This window comes from Tursiops truncatus, chromosome 10 (genome assembly GCF_011762595.2).
Source record: "Tursiops truncatus isolate mTurTru1 chromosome 10, mTurTru1.mat.Y, whole genome shotgun sequence".
Lineage (NCBI taxonomy): Eukaryota > Metazoa > Chordata > Mammalia > Artiodactyla > Delphinidae > Tursiops > Tursiops truncatus.
In genome coordinates this window covers 16,878,967-16,901,579 of record NC_047043.1, presented here as the reverse complement: position 1 = coordinate 16,901,579, position 22,613 = coordinate 16,878,967, and the positions used below count along the sequence as shown (strand labels likewise).

General features: G+C 41.2%; 1 pseudogene; it reads right to left on the bottom strand.

The window, feature by feature from the left end:
• Positions 1 to 5,533: 5,533 nt before the first annotated feature.
• On the bottom strand, positions 5,534 to 7,609 carry LOC101330794 (large ribosomal subunit protein uL18 pseudogene; annotated as a pseudogene).
• Between the last annotated feature and the right edge of the window lie 15,004 nt (positions 7,610 to 22,613).

Sequence of the window (22,613 nt, the reverse complement as noted above, 5' to 3'; positions counted from 1 at the left end):
CCACACAAAACTGGCATGAAGTGACTAAGCAGAAATGCCTGTGTTCTACCTGCCCTTTCCATCACCACAGGAAGCAAGAGGACACAGCTGACAGAGAGTGCATACACGTACTCACATTCATTCAACAATAGCTGCTGATTTCGTGTCAGGCACTGTGCTAGGCAATGGACTTACGGCTGTGAGCATAAGTTTTGGTCCCTGCCTTTCTAATACTTACATTCTAACTACAGAGACAGAGAACCATGGCATTCAAACTGATAGTGGAAAAAAGCAAAGCCACTGACTTAAGTCTGCTCAGGCTGCTCTCACAGAATACCATGACTGGGGGAGCTTACACAACATTTATTTCTCTCAGTTCTGGAGGCTGAAGTCCAAGATTAAGGCTTTGGCAAAACTGGTGTCTGGCGGGGCCCTCTTCCTGGTTTGCAAACAGCTGTCTTCCCCTTGTATCCTCACATGGCCGAGAGAACAAGCTCTAGTCTCTTCCTATAAGGACGCTAACCCAGCATGGCAGGGTGAGGGCGGGGGGAACTCCATCCTCATGACCTTATCTAAACATAATTACATCCCAAATCCACCTCCTGATACCGTCCATTGGGGGTTAGGTTTCAACACATAAATTTTGGAGGGACAAACACAAAGTCCTTAACAGCCATCTAGACCTGTGTTATCCAACAAGATAGCCACTAGCCACATGTAGCTACCGAGCTCTTGAAGAGAGGTGCATCCCTGCTGAGGTGTCCTGTAGTGTAAATTATACACCAGATCTCAAAGATTTAGCGGGGAAAAAAAAGCACTATGGAAAATACCTCATGAATAATTTCCTATATTGTTACCTGTTGAAATGATAATATTTTGGATATATTGGGTTAAATAAAAAATATTACTATTTATTTTGCTAGTTTATTTTTCCATTTCTTTAATGTAGCTATTAGAAAAATTAAAATTACTTCTGAGGCTCACACGTACGTCCTGCATCATATTTCTGTAAGACAGAAGTGGTCTAGCCCCAAGGTTCTCACATAGAGGTGATTTTAGCAGACCAGCTCAGATCACTCCTTCAGACCCCCGGTTGTCACATGTCACCAGCATGTTCGTGAGTAAGAACTAGAGGGTTCTCTCAGAACCCTGAAGAGATGGTTTAAAGTTTAAGGCACATACTTATGGGTCTGAGTATCCACAACAAATATTCACAGCAGATCTCCTTAGGCCTCATGTTAAAGAACTTACTGCTTATAATTCTGACTAGATGGAACCTTCCATAATAAAGATTTTAGAATTCAAAATGAGCCACATGTGGTCAATGGTTCATCTCAGCGAAGTTTATTTCTGCCTGAATGTGCCACATGTTTTAAAGAAGTTAAGAAATTTGGCTGCGATCAGTCCCGACCCTGTAACATTCTGATAATTGCTTTTCTCTTGAAGGTGTGCCTGATTTCAACTGATTTCCTTGCCATGTGTTATTTTCTTACTGCCAGGCAATAAAGGGTTCTGATTATTTCAGCTTCCTGGTTGTTTGGATTTTAGCAAGGAAGTGTAACCATACTTGGATGTGATGCATGACATATTCGAAGCTGTCGTATCAAAGGGTTTTGGGACTTTGGCTAAATATTTAGAACCCCTACTTCTCTATTTCCATCCTGATGCAAGAGAGAAGCCCAGTGCTTATACACTGAAGTTCTTCAAAAATAACAGTAGGAAAATAAGTTTCCTTCCTTGGTCCCCAGGGACAGAAACCTACTCCCCACCTTCCCCACTCCAGTGTCTCATCTGAAAACTCTGCTTTGATCCTCCAGATCCACAGGCCCTGCTCACCTGAACCTCTCCTTCTCAAAGTGCAACTGTTGCTTTGAGATTTAAATAAAGTTTTCTCATGCATGCATTAGCATTTTTACATCCAGACCACCTCGGATTATTTCTTTTTTTAAAAAATAATTAATTAATTAATCATCTCGTTTGTTTGCATTGGATCTTCATTGCTGCGCGGGGGCTACTCTTTGTTGCGCGGGTTTCTCATTGCGGTGGCTTCTCTTGCTGCGCAACACAGGCTCTAGGTGCACAGCCTTCAGTAGTTGTGGCTCACGGGCTCGGTAGTTTTGGCTCGTGGGCTCTAGAGCGCAGGCTCAGTAGTTGTGGTGCACGGGCTTAGTTATTCTGTGGCACATGGGATCTTCCCAGACCAGGGCTCGAACCTGTGTCCCGTGCATTGGCAGGAGGATTCTTAACCACTGCGCCACCAGGGAAGCCCCCCGATTATTTCTTAAACAGGCAGAAAGTGGTGTGCCCTTATAGTCACAGTCTTCAAAATTTAGGCACAAATAAGGCTTTACTTGGAAGCAAAAGCAAACTGCTTAGTGATAGGGTGAAAGAAAATTATCTTGTTATAGAAACCACTTGAGGAAGACCAGGATTGGTCTACAAATACTGTGCTGCATCATTAAACCGCAGGAAGAAAAAAAAAGGAAACCACATTACTTTACATAACTTTCAAACCTCATGTAACCTCCCAGGCCCTCCCCCTTAGTCAGATGCATCATCTGCTTCTAAAGCACAATAATTTTCCAGAGTAAAACTCATCGAGGAAAAGTTCCTATACTTTGGATTAAAAATACACATAACTCATTTATATTCTAGGTGACGTATGACTATGTTGAACAGCAGGGAGAATAGCATATTGAGTTGGCATATGTCACAAATATTCCAGTTCTCCTTCTGGGTACTTGGTAGAATTGCATTTTCCCACCCATTTGAATTTAGACACAGCCATGTGAAGGTGGCTAAAAAAATACGAGCAGAAGTGATGAGTGTCACTTCCGGTCAGCTTTGAGAGGAAGTGCTCATGGCAGGGTGTATCAGCTCGGATCTTGAGTGAATTAGATAACCAGAGTTCTTCTGAAGACCTAACTTTGAAGATGTAGCCTGTGATGTTAAGTCCTAGAGACTTGGGGGCTTTCATTACTACAGCATCTATCTGTTCTGACTAATAAACACATCATTTAGAATCTAGTATCTTGTTTTTACCTTCTGTGTCTTCTCAAAATATCACTTACTTTCTCCCAATGTAACAGAGGAAAGAGAATTCTATAAGCTGACTTAAAAAGAATCATTACAAAGATAAAAGTACATTTAAAGCACAGAAAGTATACTAGGAGGGAAGAAGAGGGTGACTGTCTGACAATAGATATTGTTGCTGCAGTTGTGTGTGTTTTGAGTTCACAGTGCCACTTTTCTGTGTTGAGCACGGGGATTTGCTCCATCTTTTCCCCAGGCCAATTCAACAATGTTACCACAGCATGATTTTTAGTGACCAGTTTTTCCATGCCCTGCTTTGGTTGCAGCTAGTTTTCCATTATGTTTTGATGTCTGTGGTCCTTATTTGACTCTGTTAGGATGGAGGCTACCAACGTGAAGAACACCTGCAGTGTCTGCGACTCAGCAGCTGACTTTGCATGTGCTTTTTTTTCTATTCTCCCACTGTGTACTAACCACAAGTATGCAAGCTAGAAGACTGAATACTAATCAAAAGGGAAAACTGGGTTGGTTGTGGCTTAAGGTGTTAGTAGGAAATTCCTCAGCTGCTGGGGCGTTTGTTGAACACGTGACTACTGCTGGCAATGGCCGATGCTCTACACCAGCTGACTGCCAATAACTGGGAAATCTAGTTATTTTTCTTTTTTATTTCCACTTAATTTGCAGTTTTATCAAAATGAAATGCGTACTTAATTTTTAAAAATCAAACAATTCTACACAGCCTGTAATGAAAACCACTATCCGTCCCGACCCCTGATTTACATTCCTTGGATATCCATTTTAAAATCCATTCACTGCTTCTGTCGTCATGTTTCTAAACAACCTGCTTCTCTTGTGTTGCTTGCTTTTTCAGATTTAGATAGATGGAATGATTTCCCACTATAGAACACAAAACCTTCACTTTACTGCATTAACATCCTCCTGTAGACATACTGGCGCACGTACGCATAGTATCAGTTCATTTTTGCTGTGTAACAAATCATCCCCAAAGGTACTGGCCTAAACCAGCCATTTCTATGCACTCACGATTCTGTGGATCAGCCGTTTGAACTGGACTGGGCTGGGCAATTCTGGTCTTGGCTGAGCTCATGGTCAGCTGTGGTCAGTTACTGGGGTGGCTGGGGGCTGGCTGACCAGAGTGGCCTCAGCTAGGGGGGCTCTTCCATTCTCCTCGTGGTCTTCCATCCTCTAGCAGGAGAGGCCAGGCGCATTCACACAGAGGATGGGCAGGGTCCCGGTCCCCCCTCCATCTGTGGAAGCACACGCAGCTTCCTGAGGCCCAGGCTCAGAACTGGCTTTCTGGTACTCCCACTTCATTCTCTCACAAGGCCAGCTGGATTTGAGTAGAAGAGGAATAGACTCCACCTCTTGATGGGAGGTGCTATAAAGTCTCATCGTGAAGGATACCGGGAGAAGAAAATTGTGGCCATTTTTGCAATCTACTACACACAAGTAGTATACGTACACATAGGTACTTTCCCTCGCCACCATCCTCTTTACATAGACATATCATATATCACCAGTCAGAGTTAAATGAGTATTTAATATTGACCCTATTATAATGATGGACGTTTACTTATAACTAGATCTCATAGTGAACTAGGATTATATTTTCTTTCTTACATGAGGATTTTTGCTCTGCTCCTCAGAGTAATTAATTGTCTTGTTTTGAGTTGTTTGCTAAAGCTTTTCTATGTGCTTGCCAGTTATTCGGCTCCAAACTCTGCAGTAAGTATACATTTCCTAAGAACAACAGATGAATGATCAACTTCTTCCCCCACCCCCTTGGAGTCATCCCTCTGGATCCCTCCATCCTTCTATTCAATCTGGACTCGGTCTTCTCTGGCCCTGTTTCATAGTAATCACCCTGAGGTTCCCTTGGCTCCTTTCTTCTGTAGAATGCCCTCTTTCTTGTCTACTGGTGTCCCCTTTCTTTCTCCTCATTTTGGAGGGTATTCTCTAGTAGGTTCCTGGAAGAGGGTGCATAGGCAGCAACTTTTTGAGACTTTGAATGTTTGAAATGCTACCCCACCTGCAGACCTGTCTAACAGCGTGGATGGAAATTCTAAGGTGGAAGTTATTTTCTTCAGAATTGTTAAGGCACTGCTTTTCTACTTCCAATATTATTTTTAAGACCTCTGAGACCTTCTGATGCCTGATCCTTTGTCCATAATCAGGTTTTCTTCTCTAGAATTTTTTAGAATCATCTCTGTTACTGGACTTCTGGGAAAAAAAGACAATGATATATCTCAGTGGGGGTCCTTTTCCATTCATCTAATTGCATGTTGACTCAATCTAATAACTTTTCTACTTATTATGGGACTTCTATTGGATATCCTTTACAGATAATTATTTTTAATCTTATTTTATTTTAAAAACTGTTTTCACTTGTTTTACTTTTACGAAGGTTTTTGTTGGTGGTGGTGGTTTTCACTGCTTTGTCAATAAGTTTATTGTCTTTATCTGAAAAATCTTCATAGAAAGTTGTGGTTTGATTTACCTCTCAGTGGTCCACTCCTGAGCTCTGAGGCAGCTTGCCTTCTGAGCTACTTGATCTTTCTTCTGAGCAAGAGACATTCTGGAACAGCTCCAACTCTTTTTTCTTTTTTAACTTCTTTCTTAGGCTGCTTCTGATAGGCCGGATTCTCTCATACAGTAGTACAGTTTTCGTGTACATCTCCTCCATCATGTCTGCAGCTATGTTGTTCTTTATGTATTGGGAGAATCGTTTCTTGTTAGCATCTTCATCATCTTCCATAAGGTAACTCATATCACCTGCAACGTTCTGGGCCACAATGTGCTTCTGAGGTACTTCTGCTTGGAATCCCCTGCTTTCTGAATCGTAACCAGGGAACAATTTGGTACTGTGAGGCATTGATAAGCCTCCATCCACAACTCCCCTCAGAGCCCCGAAAACTTTATTTCCAGTGGTAGTTCTGGCAAAATTTTAGTTCAGATAGCAGGTGAAGGTACCAGGCTGACCATCAAAGCTTTCCTCATTGTATTTATATCTTGTCCATGTAAAACCAACTGAGAAGGCTGCGGGCCAGCAGGAGGCCAGGACAGAATGCCGCAGAATAGCTGTCAGGCCAACCGTCACACCGTGCTTTGGGAGTTCGTGAGCATTATCTCCGCAGAATATCACATGCCCTTTTATTCAGGCATAAGAGATTTGACAAATGATATCTCTGTTGGTTACATGGACAATCATTCTTTATTTGGTTGTGTTGTACTTAACTTTTGCCCTGGAGTACCAAGTGTTTCTGAGCATAGCAATCAATCTTGTTTTCTTTTAAGTTTTACTTGGTATCTCTTAAAGTAAGACCTATTCTTGATATCTTTAACAGAGACCCATGTCGATGGGTTGCCACTGACCTCTTTTTTGGTTTTTAAAACTTTATTTCTCTACCATTCTATTTAATATTTATTTATTCTATTATATTTTTAAATTCTAAGACTGCTTTAAGTCTTGTGAATGCTCCTTTTCAAGAGCACTCTGTTCTTGTTTCATGGATGCAATATCTTATTTCTCTGAGAGTTTTGTTTGTTTTTTACATTTTCTTCTGCTCCCTGAATGGTCTCTTCCCTCTGTGGTGTTTATTAATTTTGAACTTTGCCTTTTATGTTAGATACTTCCTTCAAATATCTGTTACTCCTTGGCTGTCCATTTTCAAGAGAAGTCCTAAAAAGTTAGTGGCAGAAGTCCTAAAAAGTTCCTGTCTGAGGAATGAAAGTATGCGTGGGATCTGCAACAAATGAGATTCACCGTTGGGCTCCCCCAACAGTCTGTGTCTGCACTAGTTTTCTATTGCAACGGTAACAAATTACCACAAACTTGGCTGCTTAAAGCAACATAAACTTACTATCTTACAGTTCTGGAGGTCAGTTGTCTGATTCCGTCTTGCTGGGCTAAAATTAGGTTGTCGGCAGGGCTGCATTCCTTTCTGGAGCCTCCAGGGAAGAGTCCATTTCCTTCCCTTTTCCAGGTTCTAGAAGCCACTTGTATTCTTTGACCTTTGGCCCTCTCCTTCCCTCTTCAAAGCCAGTAATAGTGGGTCAAGTCTTCTTCATATCACATCACTCTGACCTCTTCCGCTTCTCTCTTCCACTGCTAAAGAGCCTGGGGATGACACTGGCCCACCTGGATAACCAGGACACTCTCCCTACTGTGGCTGGCAGATGACCAACATTAATGCCATCTGCTACCTTAATTCCCCTTTGCCATGTCACCTAACACAGTCACAGGCTTCAGGGATTAGGATGTGGACATCACTCTTACCACAGTTACCCCAATGCCTGCAGACACTGTCTCCTGGGCTGATCCATTTACCCAAGGAGGAAGGCTCCTTTCTCCTGCCAGTGCACATGCAGCATTCCGGGGGTCACATGTTGCTGGCGGTGCCACTAGTTGGTCTGCAGATGCCCCTCTTAGCCTCCCTGTTTCTAGTTGTCACGAGTGCCCTCAGCTGTGTCCAGTATTCCCTCCTCCAGAGCAGTCTCACTCAACCTCTTTTGAGAATAAACCTTCAGTCTTGTACTGAGTTGAGGAGGTATAGTCACTGGCGGTGCAGGATACCATAGGGAATCTAGGTCCAAGTATTCCTTAAACAGATTCTTAATCACTCCTCCTGGTGTCAGTCTCGCCCACACCCCTTTGGAGGCAGCTGGTGCCTCTACTGCTGAGACTCTTGGCGCCTCGGTGGCTTCATCAAACCAGATTTTTGGCTTTGCTTCTTACAGGCTCTTGCCATTCAGCTTTCTCCTGTCTAGTCGGTCAGTTATTGCCCATCCATCTGCTTTCTGGCTTTCAAAATAATGCTATTTCCTCTTTTGTTCCCATGGTCCTTATTGATGTGTGCCTTTTCATTCTCTGTCATCTTAGTGGGGCTTCGAGAGGGAATGGAGATCCGGTCATGTTTTGTTTTGTTTTGTTTTATCTGCCGTGTTTAGCTAGAAGTCCCTATGGTTTGTTTTTTGGGAGCACTAAGTAATTGTGAAACCAGTTATATCCTTTGTGTTCTGTATGACAATCAGTTTCTATTAGTTTTCACTAAACACCAGTGACAAGAGTTCTGAAATGTTTGTGTTCCCTGTGAAGGAAAAAATAAGGAAGTGAAGATGGCAATTACCAAGTGGCCGTCTCAAAACAGTAACGTCAAAACAGCCTTCTTTGCCTCATCTAGAATAGGTGCTCAAGAGGGCATTTGTATGAATTACATGCTGCCTAAAATGTACTCCAAGAATCAGGCAGGTCCAAGCTTTAATCCCAATATCTCTGAGCACAGGCCTGTGCAAACTGAGTTGTTGTTGAATAAATACTGATGAATTCATTAGCTGTTTTTCTTAAGTTGAAGCTAGAAAAGCAATTCCTTCTCATTCTAAATGTCTGAAATGAAAAGTAAAAAGTACCACACCCTAATCAATTTCAATAAAGGCAAAATACTGAATTCCCTGGAATGCATCAAACAGAACTTTGATATTTTATATACTAGTGGTACTGCCGGTAGTAAATCAGATAAACCATGTATAGAAGATGTAGATTTTTATCACCTCCTAGTTATGTTATATTAATACGTCATTCTCTCTCCTCTTCCCCCAAAGCATGCTATTTCATTAATTGTTTTACTTTTTCCTGATAACTTCTGTCTGAGGACTGAAAGCTTGGCCAACTACTGTTTTGACCACGCAGGCGAATGGGATGGAAACATCACCCAGTTAGAGGCAGAGTGGTGGCTACGATCTCAGTCTCCTTCTCTTAGAACTATGGCTCTTTTCACAAGTATCTGCTGCCCCTTTGGGGGGCCTGTAGTTTGTTCCATGTAAATATAAGAGGTGTTGGGAGCTAGCAGTGGGTTACTAGGGGCCTCCGGGCATCTAGCAGTTTGCTCAGACCAACAGCCAACACAGCTACGTGGCAAGCTCCAAATGAGGACTTTGGCTGCTCTCAGAAGGCTTCTTCTAGCCCTAGGCTAACGTCTCCACTGTATTGGGCTTTCTTTGTTGACACCTAAGAGCAGCAGCTGCATCCAGCACCACCGTGACACAGAAACTCGGTTGTGTTAGCGAGGCCGACCTCTGCTCTGAAATGCTCCTAATTTGCTGTTAATACATGACATCTTCACACACACACACCTCAGTGCAAAGAAAAGCCAGTTCAACCCATGCATAGAAAGCTGACGACAAAGGTGAGAAAGAATGAATGGTTATGATACATTTTGTTCTTTCAGGGTAAAGGAAAAATATTTGAATTGTATACGGTAGTACTTTGTTGTCCCATATTTATGATTCTAAACCTGAGATCTCATCTGGACTGCTGGGTGGCTTGGAAAACAGAAGAAAAGATATTTCGTTTTTTTTTAAGTTTTTTTTTCTTTAATAAACTTTTTTCTTTGGCTGCATTGGGTCTTCGTTGCTGTGCACGGGCTTTCTATAGTTGCGGTGAGCAGGGACTACTCTTCGTTGCAGTGCACGGGCTTCTCATTGCGGTGGCTTCTCTTGTTGCGAAGCCCGGGCTCTAGGTGCGCGGGCTTCAGTAGTTGTGGCACGTGGGCTCAGTAGTTGTGGCTCCCGGGCTCTAGAGCACAGGCTCAGTAGTTGCAGTGCATGGGCTAAGTTGCTCCACAGCATGTGGGATCTTCCCGGACCAGGGCTTGAACCTGTGTCCCCTGCATTGGCAGGTGGATTCTTAACTACTGCACCACCAAGGGAAGTCCTATATTTCTTTTTAATCTGTTCTGAAAAGATTTAAAAGCAGTTGAAGAGATACTTATTAAAACTTCAGCTAGCTCTGTGACCTAGAGCTAGGTGAGCTAGTCTGTAGCACAATCTTTCTTCTCTTAGGACCTCAATGTTTCTCATTTATAAATGAAGGGATTAGATTCTCTATATATTGAACTAAGAGGTTTCTGTCAGTGTTAAAAACCTGAGATTCTAAGATAGGCAACTTTCCTGAAATGACGGGGAGGAAAGCCTTTGAAAAAGCATAACTCCCATTATATGAGGATTTGTTATATCCAACTCAGATTTAGCACCTTTATACACAGACAGGTGTTAGAAATTTGCAATGAATAAGAAATATGCTGAAAGATTTAGTAGAAAGAAACAGCATATTGTTTGTTTGTTTTTAAATAGCGATATTGTTTTTTGAAGAGCTCTGTGCACTGGGAAATTGTCATCTAGTACCAAAGAAAATGTTTGTCATATTTATGTTTCCATTTCATGATCTCAAGCACAACTTTGTAACTGTAACTGTGACTGGTCCACCTGTCGACTCCTGGGACCTGGAGATTTCTAACTCCACAGGAAGACAGGAAAGTACTGCCTTCCACTGCACCTCTCAGCCCCACACAAAGTGTTTTATCATGTATCATCTCATGCAGGACTCATTTCCTACAGTCAGAAAGACACAACTTGAAAGAACTTTTTTTGCAGACGTTTTGAAAGCTAAACTTCTCTTTTGTGGGTGGTAGATGAAAGCTCAGTGTTTGATTACCCACGGCCTTATAGCTAAGATGAATATTCCACTCTGCTTCTGCCCAGTTTCCCAGGGTATAACCAATTTTCCTGATGGAGAGTGGATTAAATTTGCAGATAAAATGTGCTGAGGCAAGAGAACTGGCCTAGGAAACTCAAGGAAGGAGAGTTCAGAGCCTAACTAACGAGGTGGGTGGTCTAGGGAGAGTCACTTTCCTTCCTGGAGCTCAGTTTCTCTACTGTATGTAATGCCCACGTCACTACATTCTCAACAAGAATCTTCTCGGGTAGTTTCTTTTGTGGTATCATGCCAGCCTGGAATTTTTTTGCTCCTTTCTTTCAAATTCCTGGGAATGGCTTAAATAAGGAGAGGTACTATCACTCCAAAGTGATTTTAATATGTCAATCTTGTGTGAGGCCTGTTGGTAATTCTCCAGATCTTGGTCTTTTTTATGACTATATTCAGTTAGGATTAGGTTTGGCCGTGAATAATGGAACCCTAAATAATGAAGACCTGCACAAGGCAAATGTCTTACTTCTCTTTCATGTAAAAGAAGCCTGGGGACTTCCTGGTGGTCCAGTGGCTAAGACTCCACGATCCCAATGCAGGGGGCCTGGATTCGATCCCTGGTCAGGGAACTAGATCCCACGTGCCGCAACTAAGAGTTCGCATGCTGCAACTGAAGATCCTGTATGTGGCAACAAAGATCCCATGTGCTGCAACTAAGACCCGGTGCAGTCAAATAAATCAATCAATAATTTTAAAATAAATAAATAAAAGAAGACTGGGGGCAGGTATCTAGAAATGCATCAGCAGAAAATCATCACAGACGTGGCTCTACCTTGCTATACTGCCAGTTTTAGCATAGGGATCACACCTCATAGTCTAAGATGGTCCCTCAAGCTTCATCCATTATTTTGACATCCCTCTCCACTGGAAAGGAGAGAGGGCTTAAAAGGGAGCACCTTCTTGCTTTAAAAATCACTTCTGGAAGTTACATGTGGCACTTCTACTTACATCTCACTGACCAGAACTTAGTGACATGGCCACAGCTAGCTGCAAGGGAGGCTGGAGCAATGTAGTCTTCAATCCAGGCAGCCATGGGCACAGCTAAATGAGAGGGTTATGGAGGTGAGCACTAGGGTCTGACCCAGATCAAATATCCTGCAGAATTCTTTCACTCTCAAAGAGTCATGAACTATTCCTCTGGAAAGGCTCTAAGATTAAATTAGGAAGTACTATCTCAGGAAGGACAACGAGGCGATAAGATGGATAAAAGATAGCCTCAAGATACACTAGACTGTTTCAAGAATGTCTTAACACATCCATGCAGAATGTGTTAACCTATCAGAGAGATGCAAGGGGTGTGGTCGTTATGGGTTAACTAGAAAAGTTTCCATGGATAAATTTTATCCAAAATCAAAGAGATGGGAAAGATATAATTTGGCAGGACAAAGAGGTGGACGGTTTCAGGAAAGAGCGCAGTTGCTCCTTGGAAAAACCATAAAGTGAAGAATGTTCTCTTCAGTTCCCCTCTATTCTCACCTCTATATACTTTCCTCTCTTTCAACACTACTCCCTTTCCATAAGCATGCAATGGTGTGGGCATTTGTGTTTGCGCACACACATAAACATACACACACATGCCCATACACAAAGGTATACACTAATATTTTACTGAAGCATAATTTAAGAGGAAAAAACCAAATCTGCTAAACTAATTAACTCTTACCTAACTTTCTACCATCCCAGGAGTACTGTACAAATTAAATTAAAATTAAAGTTCCTGGGAGTGAGCGTTGCTTCAATGCTAGGCAATAAATGCCCTAGAGACTATTACTTACAGACCCTATGAGGATGAAAAAATATACCCTCAAAGAGGTTATACTCCAGAGAGAGCCATGAACATTCCTTCCAAGAAAAACATGCAGTATGATCTTTTATTCAAACTGTTATGAGGGCACCGGGAAAGCAGAGTTTAATCCCAGCTTGAGAGGAGGATGATGAGAAATGGGTAATATCTTGTAGGTAGAATCAGACCTGGTTGAAAGGAGGACATGTCAGATGGAAGGACCAGCCTGAGAAGAGGATGGAGATGGATGACAGTGAGTAGCCTACGTAATGGAAGGAAAGGGACCAGGGATGGCACAATGAGACTTGCAGCTGAAAATACAGTTTGAGATCTTATCATGAAGGGACTTGGAACTTTAACAATAAAAGAAATGGACAATACAAGAAAGTTAGAAAGTACCGTGATCAAAGCTCTTCTGTAAGAAATGTCATATGGAGGCAGCATATAGACTGAAGGGTGAAAAGAAGTGATCCAGGCAGAGCAACTTGGAGACCAGCTTGAGTCCAGATAAGAAGTAACAGAGACCTGAATAAAGTTAGTGGGAATTGAGAAAACAATGTATCACTAACGGTGAAATTTCACGTGAAAATCAGGTGGGATATATGGGGGAGGGAGCCCTTCTAGGCACTTCTCAGGTAACACCATGTGAGTTTCCACATTTCCCAATGGTATGTGTGACCGCTGAGCCCAAGTGCAGAGAGGCAAAGGGAGGGGAAGGCGGGGGCGGGGGTTGGCAGAGGAGAAGGGAAGGCAGGGGAACCTTAATAAACCAAAAGGTAAGAAGAGAAAATGAAATCATAGACTTTCAGAGGTGAAGGGGCCCTACAACAAGGTTCACATTTTTTACAGATGAAGAAACAGATTTGGGGACATAGTGGTAGCCCAAGACCTGTGGGACTTGCCCTCCCTGGTGTCTTAGCAGGAGAGAGATATTATCTACCTGAAAACACAACATGGAAAGTCATAAGACAAATGACAAACTGGGGAAAATATCTGCAACATACATCACAGGTAAATGGTTAATATCAACTAATAAAAGCACCTAGTTAACAGGAATGAAAAGATTAAGTGCCCAACAGAAAATGGGCAAAGAGACATGAACAGTCAGTTCATACACACAAAAACTATAAATGGTCCTTAAGCACATGAAAAGATACTCAACCTTACTCAAAATAAGACAGAGGCACATTAAAACTGCCCTGAGTACAATTTCTTACCTCCCAACCAAAAGTTGAACAACACGACTGGTGAAGCTGTGGGGAATTGGACACTCATATTTTGCTGGTGAAGGTGGGAAGTGGTACAACCCACAGGAAGGGTAATACGGTGATTTCTATCAAAATTACTGATGTATGGGCTTCCCTGGTGGCGCAGTGGTTGAAAGTCCGCCTGCTGATGCAGGGGACGCGGGTTTGTGGCCCAGTCCGGGAGGATCCCGCATGCCGTGGAGCGGCTGGGCCCGTGAGCCGTGGCCGCTGAGCCTGCGCATCCGGGGCCTGTGCTCCGCGGCGGGGCAGCGGCGGTGAGAGGCCCGCGTACCGCAAAAAAAAGAAAAAAAATTACTGATGCATTTATCCTTTGACCCAGTAATCCTATTTGTGGGTATTTACATAGAACTTGCACGTGGAAAAGACAGAGACATGCACATGTGGTTATTAATTGCAGCATTATTTGTAATAGTAAAAGACTGAAAACAAGCCAACTGCCAGCATAAGGAACTGGTTCCAGAAACAGTGCAAGAGTTTCACAGTAGAATTCTACGCAGCTCTAAAAGGAGAGAGATTCTTTATGTCTTGATATAGAATCAGCTCCAGAGTACATTGTTAGGGAAGAAAAAGTATGTTGTAGAACACGCATAAAGTATGTTCTTTTTTGTGTCAAACAGGGGAGAAACAAGATACATATTTTGTACTTGTCCCTGCAAAAAAGAAATACCGGAAAGATAAATAAGGAACTAATAAAAAAAATGTTTGTCTATAAAAGGAGAGGTTGTGGGGTAAATGAGAACAGAAATCAAAGCTAGATAGCTCAGTATATATGTTTTTATTTCATTTTGATTTTTTTTACCATGTAAACATGTTTAAAGTAGAAAAAAAACACACTATAAAACTTAAAAAATGGCAATGTGACAAACATGTAATTGAGCCATTCATGGTACTATCACAGCCAGGAAAGAGCTGACCTAATCACAAAGCTCAGGGGAGCCTTCCTGGAGAAAGTAGCTCTTGAGTTGAGATCTGAAGAATGAATAGAAGTGAATGGGTTCAGAGAGCAGGGAACATTATAATCAGAGAGGGAAACCTGTGCAAAGGCTCTGTGATGGGAAGGGGAAAAGTGCTTATGAAGAACTGAAAGCAAGCAGGATAGCAAAGCCAGCTTTGAGATGAGGCTAGACCAATAAGGGCAGGCTAGACTACGTGGGGTTGTGGGCCATGCTGAGAAATGTTTTTTTCTAAGAGCAATGAGATGCTGTTGAAAGGTTTTAAGCAGGTGGAGAGGAGGAGGTCCAGGGGAGTTTGTGCTTTCTTCAGGGGAATATTCATAGTCACTGAAGATTATAGAGGAAAAAGTGTGGTGTGATCACTACACTTGTTCTTAGAAAGCACTGTTGGCCCACCCATTTCCTCAATTCACCTGTACAATCACACGTAATGCTTTGCTAACAACAGTCTACGTATTTCAGTTATGATCCATCAGTTGCTATTTGCCAAAAACATTACACAAATTGCACAAAGGATAAAGTTATTATAGTCTAATTTACACTGGAACTTATCTTCGTTTCTAGGCAACATCATTGCACTGGATAATGATGGTTCGACCCTCAGAATCTTTCACAATCTGGTAAGTGAAATGAATGAGGGAACCAATTTCTATGTGTTCAGGCCAGTATTTCACCCTATTAGATCCAGCCTGGGAATAAAACCCATTTTTAATGCACCATTTGATAAGAACGCTTAACCTCAGTATGTGTTGTAATTAGAGAGATAATTAGAACTTCACTAGAACCTCTTAAATCTAGAAATACATTTGAAATTCACCTAGAATGAAAATCGCACTACCTAAGACTAATCCAAGGCATTTTTCCTTCCAACTCTACCTTGCCTTCCCCCCCATCCCAAAGCCTTTGCAGTCTAAGAAGTGTGAAAAAAGAATTTTATAGGTAGTGCATATCACAGAAGGCTAATGGATTCAGTTGAAAATTGCTTTATATGTTTATGGCAAAGATGCTTATGGGGAAGATACTGGAGGTGGCCTCTCAGGGCAGACAGGTCCTACATGTCTGTGATCCAGATGAGTAACCACAGGGGAATGTAATCTCGGGTGTAACTTGAATTTTCAGAGTCCATATCATCCAAGGTATATCTGAAAGAGCCGTGTGGCTGACGGGTCGTGGTGCTCTGCCTGCTGTCAGACCCATGCCGCTGACGTGGGAGAGCCGAGTTCAGGACACTGGTCCACCAGAGACCTCCCGGCTCCACGTAATATCAAGTGGCAAAAGCTCTCCCAGAGATCTCCATCTCAACGCTAAGACCCAGCTCCACTCAACGACCAGCAAGCTACAGTGCTGGACACCCTATGCCAAACAACTAGCAAGACAGGAACACAACCCCACCCATTAGCAGAGAGGCTGCTTAAAATCATAATAAGGTCACAGACACCCCAAGACACACCACCAGACGCGGTCCTGCCCACCAGAAAGACAATATCCAGCCTCAGCCACAGGCACCAGTCGCCTCCACCAGGAAGCCTACACAACCCACTGAACCAACCTCAGCTACTGGGGGCAGACACCAAAAACAATGGGAGCTATGGACCTGCAGCCTGCAAAAAGGAGACCCCAAACACAGTAAGTTAAGCAAAATGAGAAGACAGAGAAACACACAGCAGATGAAGGAGCAAGGTAAAAACCCACCAGACCAAACAAATGAAGAGGAAATAGGCAGTCTACCTGAAAAAGAATTCAGAGTAATGACAGTAAAGATGATCCAAAATCTTTCAAATAGAACGGAGAAAATACAAGAAATGTTTAACAAGGACCTAGAATAACGAAAGAGCAAACAAACAATGATGAACAACACAATAAATGAAATCAAAAATTCTCTAGAAGGAATCAATAGCAGAATAACTGAGGCACAAGAACGGATAAGTGACCTGGAAGATAAAAGAGAGGAAATAACTGCTGCTGAGCAGAATAAAGAAAAAAGAATGAAAAGAATTGAGGACAATCTCAGAGACCTCTGGGACAACATTAAACACACCAACATTCGAATTATAGGGGGCCCAGAAGGAGACGAGAAAAAGAAAGGGTCTGAGAAAATATTTGAGGAGATTATAGTTGAAAACTTCCCTAAGATGGGAAAGGAAATAGTCAATCAAGTCCAGGAAGCACAGAGAGTCCCATACAGGATAAATCCAAGGAGAAACATGCCAAGACACATATTAATCAAACTATCAAAAATTCAACACAAAGAAAAAATATTAAAAGCAGCAAGGGAAAAACAACAAAAAACATACAAGGGAATCCCCATAAGGTTAACAGCTGATCTTTCAGCAGAAACTCTGCAAGTCAGAAGGGAGTGGCAGCACATATTTAAAGTGATGAAAGGGAACAGACTACAACCAAGATTACTCTACCCAGCAAGGATCTCATTCCGGTTCGATGGAGAAATTAAAACCTTTACAGACAAGCAAAAGCTAAGAGAAATAAGCACCACCAAACCAGCTGTACAACAAATGCTAAAGGAACTTCTCTAGGCAGGAACACAAGAGAAGGAAAAGACCTACAATAACAAACCCCAAACAATTCAGAAAATGGTAATAGGAACATACATATTGATAATTACCTTAAATGTAAATGGATTAAATGCTCCAACCAAAAGACACAGACTGGCTGAATGGATAAAAAAAACAAGACCCATATATATGCTGTCTACAAGAGACCCACTTCAGACCTAGGGACACATACAGACTGAAAGTGAGGGGATGGAAAAAGATATTGCATGCAAATGGAAATGAAAAGAAAGCTGGAGTAGCAATTCTCATATCAGACAAGACAGACTTTAAAATAAACACTATTACAAGAGACAAAGAACGCCAATACATAATGATCAAGGGATCAGTCCAAGAAGAAGATATAACAATTGTAAATATTTATGCACCCAACATAGGAGCACCTCAATACATAAGGCAAATGCTAACAGCCATAAAAGGGGAAATTGATAGTAACACAATCATAGTAGGGGACTTTAACACCCCACTTTCAGCAATGGACAGATCATCCAAAATGAAAATAAATAAGGAAACACAAGCTTTAATTGATACATTAAACAAGGTGGACTTAATTGATATTTATAGGACATTCCATGCAAAAACAACAGAATACACTTTCTTCTCAAGTGCCCAGGGAACATTCTCCAGGATAGAACATATCTTAGATCAAAAATCAAGCCTTCGTAAATTTAAGAAAATTGAAATCGTCTGAAGTATATTTTTTGACCACAATGCTATATGAGAGTAGATATCAATTAGAGAAAAAAACACTGTAAAAAATACAAACACATGGAATTAAACAATACACTACCTATTATCCAAGAGATCACTGAAGAAATCAAAGAGGAAATCAAAAGTTACCTAGAAACAAATGACAATGAAAACATGACAACCCAAAAACTATGGGATGCAGCAAAAGCAGTTCTAAGAGGGAAGTTAATAGCAGTACAACCCTACCTCAAGAAACAAGAAAAATCTCAAATAAACAACCTAACCTTACACCTAAAGCAATTAGAGAAAGAATAACAAAAATCCCCAAAGTTAGGAGAATGAAAGAAATCATAAATATCAGATCAGAAATAAATGAAAAAGTATTGAAGGAAGCAATAGCAAAGATCAATAAGAACAAAAGCTGGTTCTTTGAGAAGATAAACAAAATTGACAAAGCATTAGCTAGACTCATCAAGAAAAAAATGGAGAAGACTCAAATCAATAGAATTAGAAATGAAAAAGGAGAAGCAACATCTGACACTGCAGAAATACAAAGGATCATGAGAGTTTACTACAAGCAACTCTATGCCAATAAAATGGACAACCTGGAAGAAATGGACAAATTCTTAGAAAAGCACAGTCTTCCGAGACTGAATCAGGAAGAAATAGAAAATATAAACAGACCAATCACAAGCACTGATATTGAGACTGTGTATAAAAATCTTCCAAGAAACAAAAGCACAGGACCAGATGGCTTCACAGGCGAATTCTATCAAACATTTAAAGAAGAGCTAACACCTATCCTTCTCAAACTCTTCCAAAATATAGCAGAGGGAGGAACATTCCCAAACGCATTCTACAAGGCTACCATCACCCTGATACCAAAACCAGACAAAGATGTCACAAAGAAAGAGTACTACAAGCCAATATCATTCATGAACATAGATGCAAAAATCCTCAACAAAATACTAGCAAACAGAATCCAACAGCACATTAAGACGCTCATACACCATGATCAAGTGGGGTTTATCCCTAGAATGCAAGGATTCTTCAATATATGCAAATCAATCAATGTGATGCACCATATTAACAAACTGAAGGATAAAAACCATCTCAATAGATGCAGAAAATGCTTTCAACAAAATTCAATACCCATTTATGATACAAACCCTCCGGAAAGTAGGCATAGAGGGAGACTACCTCAACATAATAAAGGCCATAAATCAAAAACCCACAGCCAACATCGTTCTCAATGGTGAAAAACTGAAACCATTTCCACTAAGATCAGGAACGAGACAAGGTTGTCCACTCTCACCACTATTATTCAACATAGTTTTGGAAGTTTTAGCCACAGCAATCAGAAGAAAAAGGAATAAAAGGAATCCAAAACAGAAAAGAAGAAGTAAAGCTGTCACTGTTTGCAGATGACATGATAGTATACATAGATAATCCTAAAGATTCTACCAGAAAACTACTAGAGCTAATCAATGAATTTGGTAAAGTAGCAGGATACAAAATTAATGCACAGAAATCTCTGGCATTCCTATACACTAATGATCAAAAATCTGAAAGAGATATTAAGGAAACACTGCATTTACCATTGCAACAAAAAGAATGAAATATCTAGGAATAAACCTACCTAAGGAGACAAAAGACCTGTATGCAGAAAACTATGACACTGATGAAAGAAATTAAAGATGATACAAACAGTTGGAGAGATATACCATGTTCTTGGATTGGAAGATTCAACTTTGTGAAAATTTCTATACGACCCAAAGCAATCTACACATTCAGTGCAATCCCTATCAAACTACCAATGGCATTTTTCACAGAACTGGAACAAAAAAATTTCCCAATTTGTATGGAAACACAAAAGACCCCAAGTAGCCAAAGCAATCTTGAGAAAGAAAAACGGAGCTGGAGGAATCAGGCTCCCTGACTTCAGACTATACTACAAAGCTACAGTAATCAAGACAGTAGGGTACTGGCACAGAAACAGAAATATAGATCAATGGAACAGGATAGAAAGCCCAGAGATAAAGCCACGAACATATGGTCACCTTATCTTTGATAAAGCAGGCAAGAATATCCAATGGAGAAAAGACAGCCTCTTCAATAAGTGGTTTTGGGAAAATTGGACATCTACATGTAAAAGAATGAAATTAGAACACTCCCGAACACCATACACAAAAATAAGCTCAAAATGGATTAAAGACCTAAATGTCAGGTGAGACACTATCAAACTCTTAGAGGAAAACATAGGCAGAACACTCTATGACATAAATCACAGCATGATCCTTTTTGACCCACCTCCTAGAGAAATGGAAATAAAAACAAAAATAAACGAATGGGACCTAATGAAACTAAAAGCTTTTGCACAGCAAACCATAAACAAGATGAAAAGACAACCCTCAGAATGGGAGAAAATATTTGCAAATGAAGCAACTGACAAAGGATTAATCTCCAAAATTTACAGGCAGCTCATGCAGCTCAATATCAAATAAACAAACAACCCAATCCAAAAATGGGCAGAAGACCTAAATAGACATTTCTCCAAAGAAGATATACAGATTGCCAACAAGCACATGAAAGAATGCTGAACTCCACTAATTAATAGAGAAATGCAAATCAAAACTACAATGAGTTATCACCTCACACCAGTCAGAATGGCCATCATCAGAAAATCTACGAACAATAAAATGCTGGAGAGGGTGTGGAGAAGAGGGAACCCTCTTGCACTGTTGGTGGGAATTGATACAGCCACTATGGAGAACAGTATGGAGGTTCCTTAAAAAACTAAAAATAGAACTACCATGCGACCCAGCAATCCCACTACTGGGCATATACCCTGAGAAAACCATAATTCAAAAAGAGTCATGTACCACAATGTTCACTGCAGCTCTATTTGCAACAGCCAGGACATGGAAGCAACCTAAATGTCCATCGACAGATGAATGGATAAAGAAGATGTGGCATATATATACAATGGAATATTACTCAGCCATAAAATAAACGAAATTGAGTTATTTGTATTGAGGTGGATGGACCTAGAGTCTGTCATATAGAGTGAAGTAAGTCAGAAAGAGAAAAACAAATACTGTATGCTAATACATATATATGGAATCTTAAAAAAAAAAAGAAGGTTCTGAAGAACCTAGGGGCAGGACAGGAATAAAGACGCAGACGTAGAGAATGGACTTGAGGACACAGGGAGGGGGAACGGTAAGCTGGGAGAAAGTGAGAGAGTGGCACGAACATATATACACTACCGAATGGAAAATAGCTGGTGGGAAGCAGCCACATAGCACAGGGAGATCAGCTCGGTGCTTTGTGTCCACCCAGAGGGCTGGGTTAGGGAGGGTGGGAGGGAGATGCAGGAGGGAGGAGATATGGGGATACAGGTACATTTATAGCTGATTCACTTTGTTATAGAGCAGAAACTAACACACCATTGTAAAGCAATTATACTCCAATAAAGATATTAAAAAATAAAATTTCTGTGTATTCTTACACATTCATCATCAAAAAAAGAAAATTGCTTTATAGTTCTTTGAAAAGGAAAAAAAAAAAAAACCACCTTAATTTTGAAAATGAGTTTCAGAGGCCAAGTATGAAGAAGACAGAGTGTGAGCCACGTATGGAGAGAGAAAAAACTGCTCTTGCAAGAACCCACTCGTAAAATGTTAATATATGCATAAGAAAATTGTGTTCCTTAATCTCTGAAGAAACACTTATCACTAAGAACCCTTTAATTCTTTTCCTGTGCTTGATTTATTAGCTTATGAAATTATGTTAATAACCTTCATGTTAATGGTTTGGGGACTCAAATGACCTGATTTTAATAATGAAGTAATTTATGCAATAAATGCAATCAGCATCTATGAATCTCACTTAACACAACGGTATTGGTGATTAGCCAATGCTAAAACCAGTGATTGTCGGCGCGGGGCAATGCATGTGCTTCTGCAGAGAAAACGGATCTCGCTGATGGGTGATAGGCACAGAGGTAGGGGCAACTCAGGGACATGATGTGAGCTGCAGCTCTTAGCTGCAAAAGCTTTGGTAGCGAGGTTGAGCATGAGTCCAAACTTAGTTTATGAACTGTAAAATGAGACTGCTACTTCACGAACTATAGAGTAAATCTACATAGGACGTGTATCCATGACAAGGAACATTTGTATGTCTGTTGGAGTGGAGTGATCTGCTGGAAGGAAACTGGGGAGCCCAGAAAAGAGCAGATGAAGGAATAGCCAACAGCTTCCTGGGAGAGAGCAGAGTGGCAGTGGGCGGAAGGCCTCCCGGGAGGTCGAGGGGACACCTAGGAGGAACGGAGGGTTCCCAGTCCTGTCATCAGAAAATCCACGTCTTAGAATAACCTGGGCGCTAGTGTTAGTCAACTTTGGCTTTTGAGAGTATTATGGTGAATTATCCTTTTTCCTTTGCTTTGTTTTGTTTTTTGACTTTTTTCCATTCCCTTCAGATCTAAAGCGTAGAAACAACTAATTTACACCCTGATACATTCATCTAAGTGCAAAGGGCCACTTTAACCATGCTGGATAGATGGAATTTTTCTCCTTTCTTTCTTCAGCGAATCCCCAACAAACAAGTTTCCATTTCTTTCTCTTATGATTTAAATATTCCTCTCAAATGTTCTTCCTCCCTCCCAAGTAAAATCTCCTAAGCCGTTGTCTGACTTCCTAGAAATAAAGACAGGTGTGGTCATCGCCTCCTCCTACTGGCTCTGCAAAACCCCAGCCAGGTGAGAGGAGGGCAAGG